The 15,912-nt window shown below is 40.9% G+C and overlaps 1 protein-coding gene and 1 long non-coding RNA gene across 9 annotated transcripts in view; one reads left to right on the forward strand and one right to left on the reverse strand.

Annotated features, from left to right (window-relative positions):
- LOC120409228 overlaps window positions 1-15,912 on the forward strand; it is a 146,532-nt gene that overhangs the window by 103,062 nt on the left and 27,558 nt on the right. The gene's annotated exons all lie outside the window — the stretch shown is intronic.
- ARHGEF3 (Rho guanine nucleotide exchange factor 3) overlaps window positions 1-15,912 on the reverse strand; it is a 267,112-nt gene that overhangs the window by 68,772 nt on the left and 182,428 nt on the right. The window lies entirely within an intron of this gene.

Genomic DNA, 15,912 nt, shown 5'->3' on the forward strand with positions numbered 1-15,912 from the left:
GAATAAAAAGAAATCTGTGTATATTACTGATTCTTAATTCTTCTCTTTATTAAGAATTGTACCTCTCTAAGGACAATCGGGGCGGTGTAAATGACACTTTTCATTTACAGTAACAAGACCTAAATCGACAATTCTCTACTTGTTTTTGGTCTGTCTTTTGGCTGTGTTGAATAATAACTAGCCAAGCACTAGTAGCAAAGATTCAGTCTCTCTCTCGTCTTTCTTGGATTGCTGCTGGCAGAACAAAATAAAAAACATGCTGGATGAATTTCATTCTCAAGTGATTCAAGTTTGGGTCAGTTTTTCACTTTGATCTGTTTCTTCCTCCCCTGCCCTCCGCCTTATAGAGCAGCATTAATCAAATCTAGACTATAAGCTTCCTAATTAGAATCTGAGAGAAAATATCTAGTAGGGTGGTGGTGTTTTTTATTTTGTTTTTTTCTTTCATGTTGGTAATTTATAGGAGAAAAATAACCAAAACAAATATGTTAATGTGAAGGTATTCACATGATATGAATTCCAAGTGACTAAACACAAAGCTATTAAAAGGTAGACCAGGGATCAGCAGCCTGCGGCACGCAAGTCGATTTTTACTGGCACACTGCTGCCAGCCAGGGTCTCGGCTGCCAGCCCCACTCAGCCTTTTGCTGCCGGCAGCAGGCTGAGCAGGGCCGGCGGACAGGACCCCAGCTAGCAGGAGCCGGCGAACGGAACCCCAGACTGGCAGCAGTTCATCAGAGTAAGTTATCATTCCAAGATGACTAGTATAAATTAATCAAACTAAAGGTGCATGCACATATCCACATGCAACCCTCCTTTGGAAAAGGAAAGAAAATTTCCCTCCAGCAGGTCAATTTAAACACAGTTGTGGTCATTTGAAGCTGCTCAGAGTTTGGAATGTAGAAAAAAGTCCTGGCAGTGATGTTAGTAGGTAGAAAGCAGATAGGTTACAAGATAAAATTTAGAATTCCAAATATAATACTTCACATTTTACACTACTGAGCACTTGATTAAAAGCATTGGTGGCTTAGAAATGGGAATAAAATATGATCATAGGATAAATAGTTAAAATCAAATTACCATTTAAAAAAACAACAACAAAAAAGTGTCTTAAAATTTCACGGGCTGAGGCTCTTTTAATTAGGCCCTAATCCTGCAAAGGACAAGCACAGAGCAATGGAAGTCTGCATGGGAGTAACTAAGTACCTACCTTCGACACTGCAAGATCAGGACCTAATTTTTGATCATTCATTGAGACAATTTTCTAAAGACTGGCTTTGAAATGACTTTCATCTGTATCGCATATGTAGGGGCAGAAAACACAAAGAATATTGCTCATTTGCCCTCTAATCATATCATGGCCATTACTAAAGCTGGCTGAAACTAATGGAAATTTCTCTTGAACCAGAAATCCTGAAAAAAAATTGTTTTGAAACACAGAAATGAAATATACTCCAGCAACATGCAGCTGTGAAACCAACAACAGTATCTGTTTCAGTCAGCAGCTGCTGGGACTTCCAGGGTTTTCAGCTCCAGGGCAACCCTGTTATGTGGACTACACTAGAGCTTCCAGACTATGGGCTAGCTGGCTCCCTGGGCTGCCTGACTCCTGAGTGGGGCAGCATGACAATAGGCATGCCTAGGGAGCCAGCTGACCTGGGAGTCTGGAAGCCATGGGGTCTCCACCCTAGGGCAGTCTCCATGGTGGGGCACATGTCCCCATAGCAAGATGAGTGCATCTGTCTACTTAGGCTGAGGAACATACTCCTAAATACAGTGTAGACATACCCTTGTCAGGGCTTCCAGGACTGCTAGGCTCCCAGTTCTGCAGCTGGGAGCTTGAAAGCTCTGAGAGCCTTGTAGGTTTTCAGGGCCCCAGTTCCACTGCAGGGAGTCTGGTAATCCTGGAAACGCGGGCATGGTGGGGCTGGGCTCCCAAACAGCCCACCAGGCAAGCTGGTCGAGAACCAAGTGTCTTTCCACTGGAACTTTGCCTGCGATTCAATGAAAATTCTTCAAACCAGACTCATTTTCATGAGACAGTTCAGGTTTGACAAACCAGCATTTCCCAACAATGGAAAATTTCCAATCAGCTCTAACAATTACTTGTTTTTTGTAACAAAAGATGCCAGACCCAAACCCAGGGGTCAGAGTTTAAATAGGAGTCTCCACTGGCTTCCAAGCTCTTCCATGCTTACTATTCCGAAGTGCTACATTCTTACCTAGAGGTCCATTTAAGTTGTGCTGGAATGGGGGAGGCAATTCCTCTATACACATACTGCTGTGTAAACACATATGCACTTAATAAAGCACTTTGGGATCCTTTGGAATGAAATATGTTTCTTTTTAATGTGAATATACTCTGTGGAACAATCCTGCACTGGGAGGGAAAAGGATAAGATGACCTAATGGGTCTTTTCTATCTAACTGCTCTGATTATAGTGAAAAGTACTGAGAAGTTAAAGGATAGCTGAACCTGACAGCATTACACATTTACAGAGGTAACTGTGCATACACGCAGAATTTATCCCAGCAGAGATAACAGAAGGCTACTTGTAAAAATGGCCAGATTTCATACATTGAAAGTCTTTTCAGGTTTGACCTCCTGCAGCTCAAAACTAATGATGGCCCACTGAGAAAATTACCAAGAGTTTCATGCTTCTCCACCCTTCTCACACACCCAACAATGCAAACTAATTACTAACCATGGTGGTCCCTCACTAGGGAATTTAGAGGGTGTGGTAAGGCAGGATAAAATGGCCCCTTTCACAAGCTACATTTATAATAAAGACGTTGGCTAGGATTGGCTTAATATACACATTTTGGGAGTGTGTGCAGGGGGGTGAGGGGACTGGCTTGATTTACTAATTTAGATTTTAAACTGTGTGTGTCAATTTCTGTTCCAGATCATGACGATGAACACAAATACAACTGCCCTTTGCTTCATTTTTATATTACAAGTTTGACTTTATAGAGAGGGAATGAATGGGAACTGCCTGTAAGGTATTTAAGAGAGATTAAGTGTTTGTAATTTAGAGAGTTATGTTGAATTATAGACTCAGGTATCCAGTCTTTATGGGAGGAGGCAGAAGAGAAGGCAGAAGCTCTCCACTGAGCTCTCCTGTTGTCTGAGCAGCTAAGAGTGTTGTTTTCTCTGCAGGAAATCCCTGCCTCTAGCCCTGTAGCTCTCAACCTTTCCAGACTACTGAACCCCTTTCGAGAATGATTTATCTTGTGTACCCTCAAGTTTCACTTCGCTTAAAAACTTACCAAATCAAACATAAAAATACAGAAGTGTCACAGCACACTATTATTGAAAAATTGCTTACTTTCTCATTTTTACCATATAATTATAAAATAAATCAATTGGAGTATAAATATTGTACTTACATTTCAGTGTATAGTATACAGAGCAGTATAAAAAAGTAATTATCTGTATGACATTTTAGTTTGTACTGACTTCGCTAGTGCTTTTTATATACCTGTTGTAAAATTAGGCTAATATCTAGATGAGTTTATGTACCCTCTGGAAGACCTCTGAGTACCCCCAGGGGTACAAGTAACCCTGGTTGAGAACCCCTGCTCTAGCCCAAAGTGTTTATATTAAGATACCAGAATATAGTGATCCTCAGAGACTTTGCTACTATATGTGAATGTATGGGCTTTGGTGTGTATGGGCAGGGGGCAAATGAAGAAGGGATTTAAAAAATCAGGAGAAGAAATCACTGTTCATTAGTCCATATTGTTTATTAAAGTCTTCCAGAAAGAAAGTTAAATGTAAGAGGGAGCATGATCTAGTGGACAGAGCACAGGACTAGGATTCTGAAGTGGGCACTGTTCTGAGCTCTAGTACTGTTCTATCGTGTAACTCTGCCCAAGTCACTTCCTCACTCTGAGCCTCTGTTCCCCCTCTCATCCTTTGCCTGCCTTGACCGCTAGATTGCCTCTTTGGAGCAGAACTTTTGTTTTCTATGGGCCCATATAGTGCCTAGCACAATAGGGCCCAAATTTCTGTTGGGGCCTCTAAGTACTACTTAATATAAACAACATTAGCAATAACAGATGTTGAGTTACAGTAAGGACAGTAGGGACACTGGGCCTGATCCTGCTTCCATTGAAATTAATGGCAGAACTCCTATTCCCTTCATTATTGCAGGGTCACATCCCTAATAAATATTTTATTTGCTTAACTGCACTAATTATAAAGCGTGTTATAGCTTTCAGTGTTCAGAGATTCAGTTGACTTTTGCTGCTCTACTAATCTTTGCTTCTTAGTGCAATCCTCTCTTAGTCTTGTGAAGTTCTCACAAATTACTAAAGCACAACCAACCCTTCATAAAGATTTTATTATTTTTATAAACTTTATTTCAGAGTGTGTTATTACCTTGTACTCCAGGCAGCTGGTATACTCAAAATGCAAATAAAATAAAATATTCTGATACTTCTAAAATATAGCATCAGCTTTTTGCTTAGTTTCCAGATCAGAAGCTAAAAAAAGAAAGCCCAACCCATGAATTATTTCATAACAATAGTCCACTATTATTTCTTTTAATAAATACTTTTGTTGCCAATCTGAAATTAGGTATACAAAGAACATCCAAGTTTCCTGAGTTTAACTACTTTGAATACAAGCCCAAAAGTTAACTTTATTTTTTTTATATTTTCCTGAACCTGGCCTTTCCTTTGCCAGATTACAGCCAAAGCAGATGCCAGCAGCATTTCCCTGAGTTAATAGCTCAAGTTATTTTGGCCTAGTTTGAGCAAGGATTATAAAATGTTCACCTCCCTTTTCAATGTGGACCATCTTTTTCCTCATATAACTTTTTTATACACACCTAAATATAGAGGTATGGTGTGTGTTTTGTTTCTTTAACTTTTTTTTATTGGAGAAACTTGTATGCTTTTACAGATCTACCCCTCTGATACTTGTATAAAATAGGGACACAAGTAACACACTCATAAGGATGAAATATAAAGTAATTCACATCAATGTGTTTTCTCATCAAGGGCTTGATTCAAAAGCCCATTCAAGTCAATGGAAAACTTCCCATTGACTTTAATGGGCTCAAGGTCACAACTCATACTAAACAGATTCACACTATGTATTTCCACTATGAGCAAAAAATCTCAAACTACAAACTGGTCCACAATCAGACACAAATGAGAGCAATCTGAGATGTAAGCCTGCAGTCATGAGCACTCATGAAACTAAGGCTATGGCTACACTACAGCTTAAATTGACATAAATTATGTTGCTCTGGGGTGTGAATTAGCCACCCCCTGAGCGACATAACTTATGCTGACGTAAGCCCCAGTGTGGACAGTGCTATGTCAGTGGGAGAGCTTCTCCTGCCGACATAGCTACTGCCACTCACACACCAATGCAGCTGTGCCACTGTAAACTCTCTAGTGTAGCCACTCTAAGCCAACAGGAGAGAACTCTCCCATTGGCTTAATTACTGCAGCCCCTGCAAGTGGTGGTAACTATGAAATAGCGCTGTCCACACCAGCGCTGAAGTCGGCATAAGTTATGTCACTCAGGGGTGTGGCTAATTCACACCCCTGAGCAACATAATTTATGTCAACTTAAGCTGTAGTGTAGCCATAGCCTAAGTACTTTTCTTGTACCCAGCAATGCTCCCATAGTTCTGATAATCTGGGATGGGAGATCCCCATGCTTGTTCTTGAACGCAGGTTTCCATGAAGCAATGCAGTGCCTTCCCATTTGAATCATCACTGAATGAGCATTTGGTATGGACTATTTTATTTGTGATGGTCAATTAACCCCCTTTTAAAATAACTGACTCTCTCCATGTGATATGAGCTAATAAAAAGCAGACAAATCAAGAAGAAAATATCAACCAAGCAATCTCTTATATTTTACTAGAGGTGGAGCTAAAAATAATACTTGTAAATTTGGCATCACATCAAGTAACAGAAGTTTCCTTGCGAAGATCAGATAATGTATAAGATAATGTATAACAATGGAACTATTGTACAGCCACTCCCCATTGTTTTAGCTTTATATGATCATAGTAAAGGTTTTCTAAAAGCTTAACAATAGGACAGAACTACATCTTCTTTTATGTTCAATAATATATTTCCTTTATCCCTTAACATTCAGCAACAAAACAAATACTACAAATTAAAAATGAGAGATGATAGTAAGACTAACACCACCACCAACTCTCATCTCCTCCTTGGTCTTTCAGCTTCTACCCTTGTATTTGCTCATCACAGCTTGATGGCAAAACAATTTATTGGAACAGGCCAGCTTATGCTCCTTAACCAAGAATCAGGGGTGTGGGGAAGTAGGTTCCAGAAATTCTTTATCTTTCACCAATCCTTAGAAGTTATGAGGTTTGCTTCTTTCGGAGGGCAAATTGCATGAAATTACCCATAGAACAGTAAATTTTAATACAAGATTAAATAAAAAGAGAGAGAAAATTGTATTAAAATAAAATAAATGGTTTGCTTAACGCGTAAATTTATGCTTCTCATAAGCTAAACTAGATAAGGCATTCTCAGCTTAGTTACAGAGAGAAAAGGTAAAGTACAACTTGGTAAAGGTAAAGGTAAAAAATAGCTTGTATCTCCGGAAAGCAATCCCCTATCTGATCGCTGTGATCAGCCTGTCAGCACTATTCTGCTGTCTAGAAAGAGATGAAATGTCTCATTTCCTCACTTAACATCCTTATAATCCGTCAGTACTGATCCGGGGGAACTAGCCCCACTTTCCAAACCAGTCCTCTCCAGTTACCTATGCACACAGAAGGGTTTGCTAGCCAGTTTCAGAGTCCACCTTCTGGGAGATGTTCCACTGAACATGATTAGTGGCCGTCTTTCAAAGGCTTAACAACCTGCTTCAGTTTTCATCTTTCAGACTTCCTTGGCTGATTGTTTCTAGTTGTTATGAGGCCTCATGGTCAACTCCTTTAAGCAATTATTTCCTTTCGCCAAGAAATATGGACTGTGAGTAGGTCCTCAAACCTTCCATCATAGATAGCTTAGTTTCTTAATAGCATAGATGGCAATTAAGCAAAACTGCCATTAAGGTAAAATTTCAAATAGATTACATATAAAACAAAAATCACTCAAAACATTACTTAACCTTAAAACAATAAAACATCATCACCACATTGACCCACATAAAAATGAGCGGTTCTACATATACTTACAAATTCAGCTATTGAATTCCTGCCACAAAGTTTGACACTAAAATATGAGTTTAAAACTACTGATTAAGCTAGAAAATATCACTTGCTTGCCAATCAAATTCTGGGAAGGGTGGGAGCACATCTTGGCTTCAGGATAAGGAAGTTCAGAGGAAATGTGAGGTTTATCACTAGAATAATCTGTCACACAATTTAATCTCCCTCTAAAAGATTATAACAATATATATTTTAAATGGTCATATGCTAATATTATGCTATGTTTTACAATATTTACAATGATAGTAAATGGTTTGTTTTGACAAAATGTGCCAACTTTAATATGGTTCTAATTTTCTAGCTACCTCCGTGACTTAGTACACCCTACATTTACAACTGATTTTTTAAGTCAAACCTTTTTATTACCAAAGTAAACTTCAATTATTCTTACTATTCCACACATGGATTTTTCACCTTGAGAAATAAACCAAGACAAGATTCTATAGACAAATACTTTGGAACACATTCTAACTTCATAATACAGACTTACAATTCAGCATTTTTTGCTGATGAAAAATAGTAATAATGCTTGGAATACACATAGTTTGTATCTTCAAAGCCCTGTACAAACATAAGCTTATTAATCCTCACAAAACCACTGTAATGTAGATAAGTGTGATGGATCTTAGTAAATGGCTGCAGGGTAGAGTGAGAGAAACGGAAAAACTTAAAAATTAACCAAAAGCCACAAATTCTCTTGTTTTCATGATGAGGGTTAAACAGTAGGTCTGTCCTAGTAGCAGAATGCCTTGATTTGTGGAAGCAGTTAGAATCACTTTCTCACTTAGTTAAAAAAAATCCTTTTCATTCCAAGAATACAGCCATAGAATTCTTGGAAATATGCTATTCTAGTGTTAGACAAATTCTTATGCCTGAATTTTGCATGTCATAACACATCTTTGGTAACATATGGCCAGATTAATTTCCATTTTGAAAACAAATATGCTCCAAATATTCCACTATTAAATTATCATATACCTTGCCAGAGCGCTACAGAATGGAACAGAGACAATACCATGAATTATCATTCCATATTCTTTAGAAATGTCTCTAAAAAAGTGTCTGACTGATGTGTGTTAGTCAGCAAGGCTTTTGAGCACCTTAATGAGGGAAATTATCAAAAGGCTCATAACAACGCTTCAAAAGAAGTATGCAAACTAAAATAAGAGCTGATTAATCAGTTGGGCTTAAATGCTAATGACATGGCCAAAAATAATGCAGAGTCATGACGTATCATTCAGATTTTATGGATTACGTAACATGCAAAAGGCTAATGTGCCATTTGAACTATGTTTAAAAGGCATTTCTAACATATAAAAAAAGTTTGGCTAATTGGCAGGAGTGCAGATAATTAGCAAGCAAAATCCTTTCAGGGGTGATTTTGATTAGTAATTAATATGTTAAGCTGACTTGTGAGATTCCCTATACTATCTAGCTTTGTTTAACTCAGTCACTGTCCAAATAATTTCTTGAAGTATTTCCATTTCCAGTCCAAGATAAAACTAGGATTTAAGCTTTGTCTAAAATGGGGATTTCAGTCACCAGCTCAGCTACATTTTGTATGGCTGCAATGGTGCAAACATCTATACTGAAATCTTGGCCTCACTGAAGTCAATGCAAATTTTGCCATTAACTTCAGTGAGACCAGGATTTTACCTGTAGTAGAGATGAGCTGCACCAGCATTAACTGATTTGAACTGTTCCAATGTACCCCAGTTTCAGATGTTTGGTACCAGGAAAAATTAAGGACCTAATCAACTCCCACTGACATCAACAGAAGCCTTTCCATCATTTCATTCCTATCTAGAACTGCTGCTATAGAATGAAGGAGAAAAGTCCCTATCATACACACAGGGCCGGCTCCAGCTTTTTTGCCGCCCCAAGCAGCGAAGAGAAGAAAAAAAAAGCAAGCCGCAATCAGCGGCACTTTGGCGGCTGCTCTACCACGCTGCTTCATTCTAGGGACTGATGGACCAGCTGCCAAAGTGCCACCAAAGACCCGGACGTGCTGCCCCCTTCCATGCATCACCCCAAGCACCAGCTTGCTGTGCTGGTGCCGGCCCTGCATACACAGAAGCATGAGGCAGAGAGAGGGAGATAAAAGAAGAAGCAAGGATGAAAATATGATGTTTCTTTGGCTGCGGGTTACAGTTTCCTGATAATAATGACATTGCCTTTATTTGTTCCTGCAGTGATACTTATTGGGTGGAAGTTTGATGCCACTAAGATGCTCATAATATAGGGAAAAGTAAGCAGTGTGCTAAACAAGAAAAGGAAGGAGAGAGAGTAAGGGAGAGCATGTGCATGGCAATGTGTAAGAATGATCACTAACCTTTAGGTACTCTTTAGAACCCATTGTCTGACATAAATGTTTTCAGACTTATCTGTGAACTCTGTGAAATCAATTCACAATCTTCATAGCACCTTAAATTATAACATAACATGGAGTGAAACAGGTAGTCTGGAATTTCCAAAGGGGCCTAAAGGAGTTAGACACCTCATTGCCACTGAAAGGCAATGAGAATTGGGTATATAATTCCCGTAGACCTCTTTGAAAATCCCAGCCATAATGTTCATGGATAAGAGGTGTATGGCTGAAGGATAGCTTTATAGTGGAGAATGAAATCTACTTAAAGTCTGGAAGAGAAATGCAGGTATCTTGTTACACAGTGTTCACAGAAATCTGGTAACTTTGTTTTAGTACAAATGTGTAAAGACTGGTTGTTTCTGATCATTACTGCTTTCTCTTTAATGAATAAAATCTGGCACTCAGCCACCTCTGTCAGAACTAAAGAAATATACCCCCAAAAATTCTTTCAAACTTACCCAGCTAAGAACAGGTCTGCTTTGTTAGCTCAGGAAGCTACATTTATTTTACTGTGTGTTATCTAACAACAGATGTGTATTAAAATGTTACATTGCAGGATATATTAACCACATCACAGGAATAAGCCAAACAGCTGAAATAAGAAGGTACAAAGGCCTTTGTGAACATGAGCAGTCCCCCTGATCTCTGTGAAACTAAATCACCTGTCTGATATTACTAGCACATATGGAAAAGATGATCACTAGGCAACAGATCCACATATAATCTTATGCCTTCCAGCAGTACAGTGCAGCCATTTCACCCTACTGTATTTAGCATAAACTTTGCATTCTTTTCATTGTTGTTCATTTAAATATTTACATTATAAATGTCTAACTATATATGCAGCCTTGTACACCATTTCCCAAAGATTGTTTTAAAAAATGAATGTAAATATTTTTACTACTTAAATTAAAAGCAAATCCATACTTTTTCTACACAGCTTCTTTTATGATGACTTTTTTCCATCTCTCTCAACGACGCTGACATCAATGTTTTAGCTGCAAATTCTTTTAACTAAATCAATCTACCTTCTAACATATTTCAATTAGAGATACACTAACTGAGGGCCCATCATAAGTGTAATCAATAAATCATGTGTCAGTTTTGGGTCTTAATTCTATATTTCAGTCTCCAGACTGTTATAAAGTGAGTGTGTGTGAGGGTTTTGTTGTTGCACTGTTTCCCTTCCCTGCTGATTGATCTGAGTTGTTTTTTTCAGTTCATAGTAACTGTGAGAAACTCAGTTTGTGATTAACTGTGAGAAAGGCATATTCCCACCAAAATGAGAAAATCAGAACAGGGAAATCAACAGAACCTATTTCCCCACCCCCCGCAGTCAAATACCACCTGATGCCACTTTTGACATGTAGAGATCAAAAACTTTCAATCAGTGGGTCACATCCAGGTCATTTCAGTAGAAGCTGTAAGTTTTCAATGAGTCACCCAAAAGACAAGAATTTCATAAAAATTAGCAACATCCAGGAATTTGAAAAGAAGAAGCAAAAATCCTAGCTAATTGTGACAAAAATAGTATTGGATATATTGTGTGATGTTTTAATATTCACCTGCTAAAACCAAAGGCTAAAGTCCAAACTGAAAAATTTCAGTGTGATTTTCTGATCCTGGCCATGATATGTATTCATTGCTATAAATACCTCTGCTAGTACATTTTAAATGGCCAATATACAAGTTTAGAGGTCAAAAGTCTTTGAAAGTTAAAGGTAACTATAGAAAACTGATTTGGACTTCATACTATTCCATATTTCTTCTAGTCATCAATGAACAGCATGCCTGCCTGGTGGCTATTACCAGTGGAAGTAATTTAACTAACTGATAAGTCTGAAACAAAACAAAAAATCTTACAATTTTTATGGAGTTAATTAGAATATTCAGAATAAGAAAGAGAGACTCTTCTATGAAAAAATATATTTATTTGCTTTTTAGTTTTTAAGATTCCTGGTTTGAGTTTTGTGAAATATTTATATTTTTCTTAATATTACATTCTGTGTAGATACAACCCATTGTTTCTTATGTCATGCACTCATCTCCTTAAAGGGTACAGAATTATTTGCCTTTCTCACTGGAAGCTTTTAATGATGTCTTTCAGGAAGCATACATCTGTTTTTTAAAACAGCTCCTCCCTAAACCTGCTAAGGTTGGCTCCTAAAATATATCAGGAAATAACCGGAAGTGCTGGAGGAGGAGGAAGGAAAAGAGATCATTTAAGATAGCTTGCTTAATTAAACCTCAAACTGTTACTTCTTCCTGTCGAACTAAGTCATGTACATACCATTAGCTCATTCACACCTGGCAAAAAGGGTGGCTTTGTATCGATGCAGGGATTGTATTTGTATTTTAGCTGCCTCCTCTAATTGGGAATTTGAACATAGTGGCTACAAAGCAGATGCAAAAAAATATAAAAATTATATCACTATAGTAAAACCAGATGTGACTCCAACAAAGGAGTGATGCCAGTAGTGATGGTCCCTCAATCACCTTGGGTTTCTCAGTCTCAATGAGCCATTCCCTGAGCAGACAGATGTAATAAAAAAATAGGCATCCAGTCTGACTAGGACTTGCTTTTGGGCATTGTCAGACATTTTTGGTTTTACATTTACTTTCAATAGTCTGTCTAAAGCCTTGTGATTCATGCATACGTTCCTACCAGTCTGAGCTGGAATCACTCAGTATACAGAATCAACCTTTCAACTACTAATTCAGCAGGAATGTCAGCGTCATGAATCCAGTCAAGCCTATGTACTCAGTGACTCATCACAGGAGTCTCATTTCTACTGCCTTTTTTCTTGATCACCTTTTAGTAGTGAGCACCAGTCACATTCCCATAGATAAGACCAGGTACATAACTATCATATTTTGAAGAATGATAGTTTCCATCATGCTAGATTTCCACACACCATGCACCATTCCTTAGCTCTCTTAACATAGCTAATATTTGGGAAAAGGTTACATCAAGTATCTTTGGAAGAGGAAATGAAGGATGAACTAATTAATTTGACTGATAATTCTTTTGTTTGCTGGGATGATACATTAAAACAGAATTCTGGAGAGGAAGTTGTTCGTTCTTAGGGTATGTCTACACTACAAGACTATTTCGAATCAACTTAAGTCGAATTTGTGGAATCGACCTTATGAAGTCAAATTTGTGTATCCACACTAAATACACTAATTCGACTGTGTGAGTCCACAGTAACGGGTCCAGCGTCAAATTTGGAAGCGGTGCACTGTGGGAAGCTATCCCACAGTTCCCGCACTCCCCGCTGCCCATTGGAATTCTGGAATTTCTCCCCAATGCATGCTGGGGGAAAAATGTGTCGAGGGTGATTTTGGGTAACTGTCATCATTGAACCGTCAATCACGCCCTCCCTCCCTCCCCGAAAGCGCCTGCGGGCAATCTGTTCGTGCACTTTTCTGCTCAGTGACAGCGCGGGCGCCACAGCACTGCGAGCACGGAGCCCGCTGCAGTTATGGCCGTTGTCAACTCCTCGCACCTTATCGTCCACCTCTTCCACAGTCAGCTGCTGAGAAATAGGGCTACTTTTCAATGGTGCTGCGAGCACAGGTGGACCATGGGGGACGTTTTACCAGCATCAACGTCGGGAGGCCAGGCAAAGTTCATGACGCGCGTGTTCTCAGGAACTCTGGTCTGTTTAGACACCTGCAGGAAGGTAGTTTCTTCCCAGACCATAAAATAACTCTTGGGGATGTGCAGATGCCTATAGTGATCCTCGGGGACCCAGCCTACCCGCTAATGCCCTGGCTCGTGAAGCCCTATGCAGGCGCCTTGCACAGCGACAAGGAACTCTTAAAGTACCAGCGAGCAGCGAGCAGCGTGACCTGTGACTGTTCAGTTTCTTTACAGAGAAGCTGAACCTGCCCCTGTTTCTTTACCAAGTTACTGTTGACTAGCATCTGCAGTTACATACCCCGTCCACCCCGCTTCCCCCACTTCCAACACACGTTTAAAAATAAAATACATCTTCCACTGTAACTTTACAAAGGTTTCTTTATTGATGACTTTGCATTAAAGAAACTGGGACGCAGACTGTGCTGGGTAGGGTGTGCGGTGATGTAAAGACCGCCTCTAAACTCGAGGAATGACAGGCTCCTGCTCCCAGAGCGCTCTGCAGTGCCGGACTGGTTGTTTCAACAGAGCCTGCCATCCCTCCTTTTTGGGACTCTGTGTGCGGGGGCTATGTGGCCTTGTGGCGGGGGAGGACGGATACAGATTCCTCTGCTGCGTGGCTCTGTGGTCCAGGACGGGGACCGTTACATGAGATCTGTAACCCCCCTCCCCCGCTACAAAGTCACGTACCCCCCCACCCACACAGAACCTGCAAACCACGTCTCATACTGACCAGGGTGCCTACTGACTGCAGTGTGTGTGTGACCTGCTGCTGATCCTGCCCCCGTCTCTGTACCCTGCTAAAGGTGACTGTCCTATGCAATACACTACCCCCTTCCCCACCCACCCACCCACCCCTTCAAACACAGCGTTGTGTAAAAAAGCATGACGGAAACAGTAATTAACAGCAAAGTAGTTTTAATAATTAACCAGACAGTCAGGGGATGAAACTGGGATTGGGGCTTGGGTGAGTCAGGAAGGGAAGGAATTCTCAAAACTTAGGGTATGAGAGCTTTTGGGTACTTGAGCACTCTGCTGGGGTGCAGTGACAGTTTTCATGGCCCCTGGCGCCACTCCTTCTGGTTACTTTGGGTGACGGGAGGTATGGGACTTTGTGGCGGGGGAGGGCGGTTGCACATACACCGCGGGGGGCTCTGTCCTCCTGGCTGCGGTCCTGCAGAACATCCACAAGGCGCCGGAGCGTATCCGTTTGCTCCCTCATTAGTCCAAGCTGCGTTTGAGTCACCTGCTTGTCTTCCTCACGCCACCTCTCCTCCCGTTCTCTGTGTGAGCGCTGGTACAGAGAGAGGGTCTCCCTCCACTGGCTCTGCTGGTCCGCCTCGGCTCGGGAGCACCCCATAACTTCAGCGATCATCTCATCCCGTGTCTTTTTCTTTTGCCGCCTAATCTTTGCCAGCCTCTGTGAGGGGGATGCTGTGGCAGGTCTGGAGACAGTCGAAGCTATGTGATGGGAAAAAGGGAGTGAATTCCTTGCAAAGATGCATTTTTGCGAACAATGAACACAGTCTAGTCTGTCTCTGTGAATTCTGGGTTGAGATCCCAGTGCCTGATAGGTCAAAAACCATTTTCGCGGGTGGTTCTGGGTAAATGTCGTCAGTCATCCCTTCCTCCGGGAAAGCAACGGCAGACAATCATTTCAAGCCCGTTTTCCCTGGATTGCCCTGGCAGATGCCACAGCGTGGCAACCATGGAGCCTGTTTTACTTTTTGTGCCTGTCACCGTATGTGTACTAGATGCCGCTGACAGAGGCGGTCCAGCAGCGCTACACAGCAGCATGCTTTTGCTTTTGCATGACAGCAGAGATGGTTACCAGCCATACTGTATCATCTACCATACCATAAATTGGTAATAAGATGATCATGGTTACCAGTCCTTTTGCACTGCACCATTTGCTGCTGTCATAAGTGCCCCTGGCTGAGATCAGCCAGGGGCGTAAAAGCCAAAATTGGGAATGACTCCCTGAGTCAATCCCTCCTTTTTGGTATCTAAAAATAGAATCAGTCCTGCCTAGAATATGGGCAAGTGTACTAGAGAACCACTGTATCATAGAACCAGAGAGCACAGCTGCTCTGTGTCAGATCCTGCAGAAATTATGAGCTGTATGCTATTCACAGGAGGTGCTCCTGCAACAACCCCACCTGTTCATTCCGTTCTTCCCCCAGCCTTCCTGGGCTACCATAGCATTGTTCCCCCACTTGTGTGATGAAGTAATAAAGAATGCAGGAATAAGACACAGTGACTTGTTAGTGAGAAATGAGTGGAAGGCAGCCTCCAGCTGCTATGATAGTCCAGACAGGACATTAAGGAGTGTGGAGGAGAGGAGCCCAGCATCCCTCTGCTAGTCCAGGGGCAATTGAATCTTTTCTTTACACATGAAGGGTGGGGGCTGATGGAGCTCAGCCCCCTGTTGCTATGATGAGGACGGTTACCAGCCATACTGCACCATCTACCAGGAAAAATTAGGAGCAGATGCCCTTGATCGACCTCACTGATGCTAGTCGGCATGGTTACCAGTCATTTTGCACTGCCCCATGTGCCAATAGGCTGATGATGACGATGGATATCAGTCATATTGTACCATCAGCCACCCATGGCGGGGGGGGGGAGGGGGAGCAAGGATATTGGTGTTGAGTGCTGCAGCATCGCATCTATCTGCAGCATTCAGTAAA

This window comes from Mauremys reevesii, linkage group 7 (assembly GCF_016161935.1).
Source record: "Mauremys reevesii isolate NIE-2019 linkage group 7, ASM1616193v1, whole genome shotgun sequence".
NCBI lineage: Eukaryota > Metazoa > Chordata > Testudines > Geoemydidae > Mauremys > Mauremys reevesii.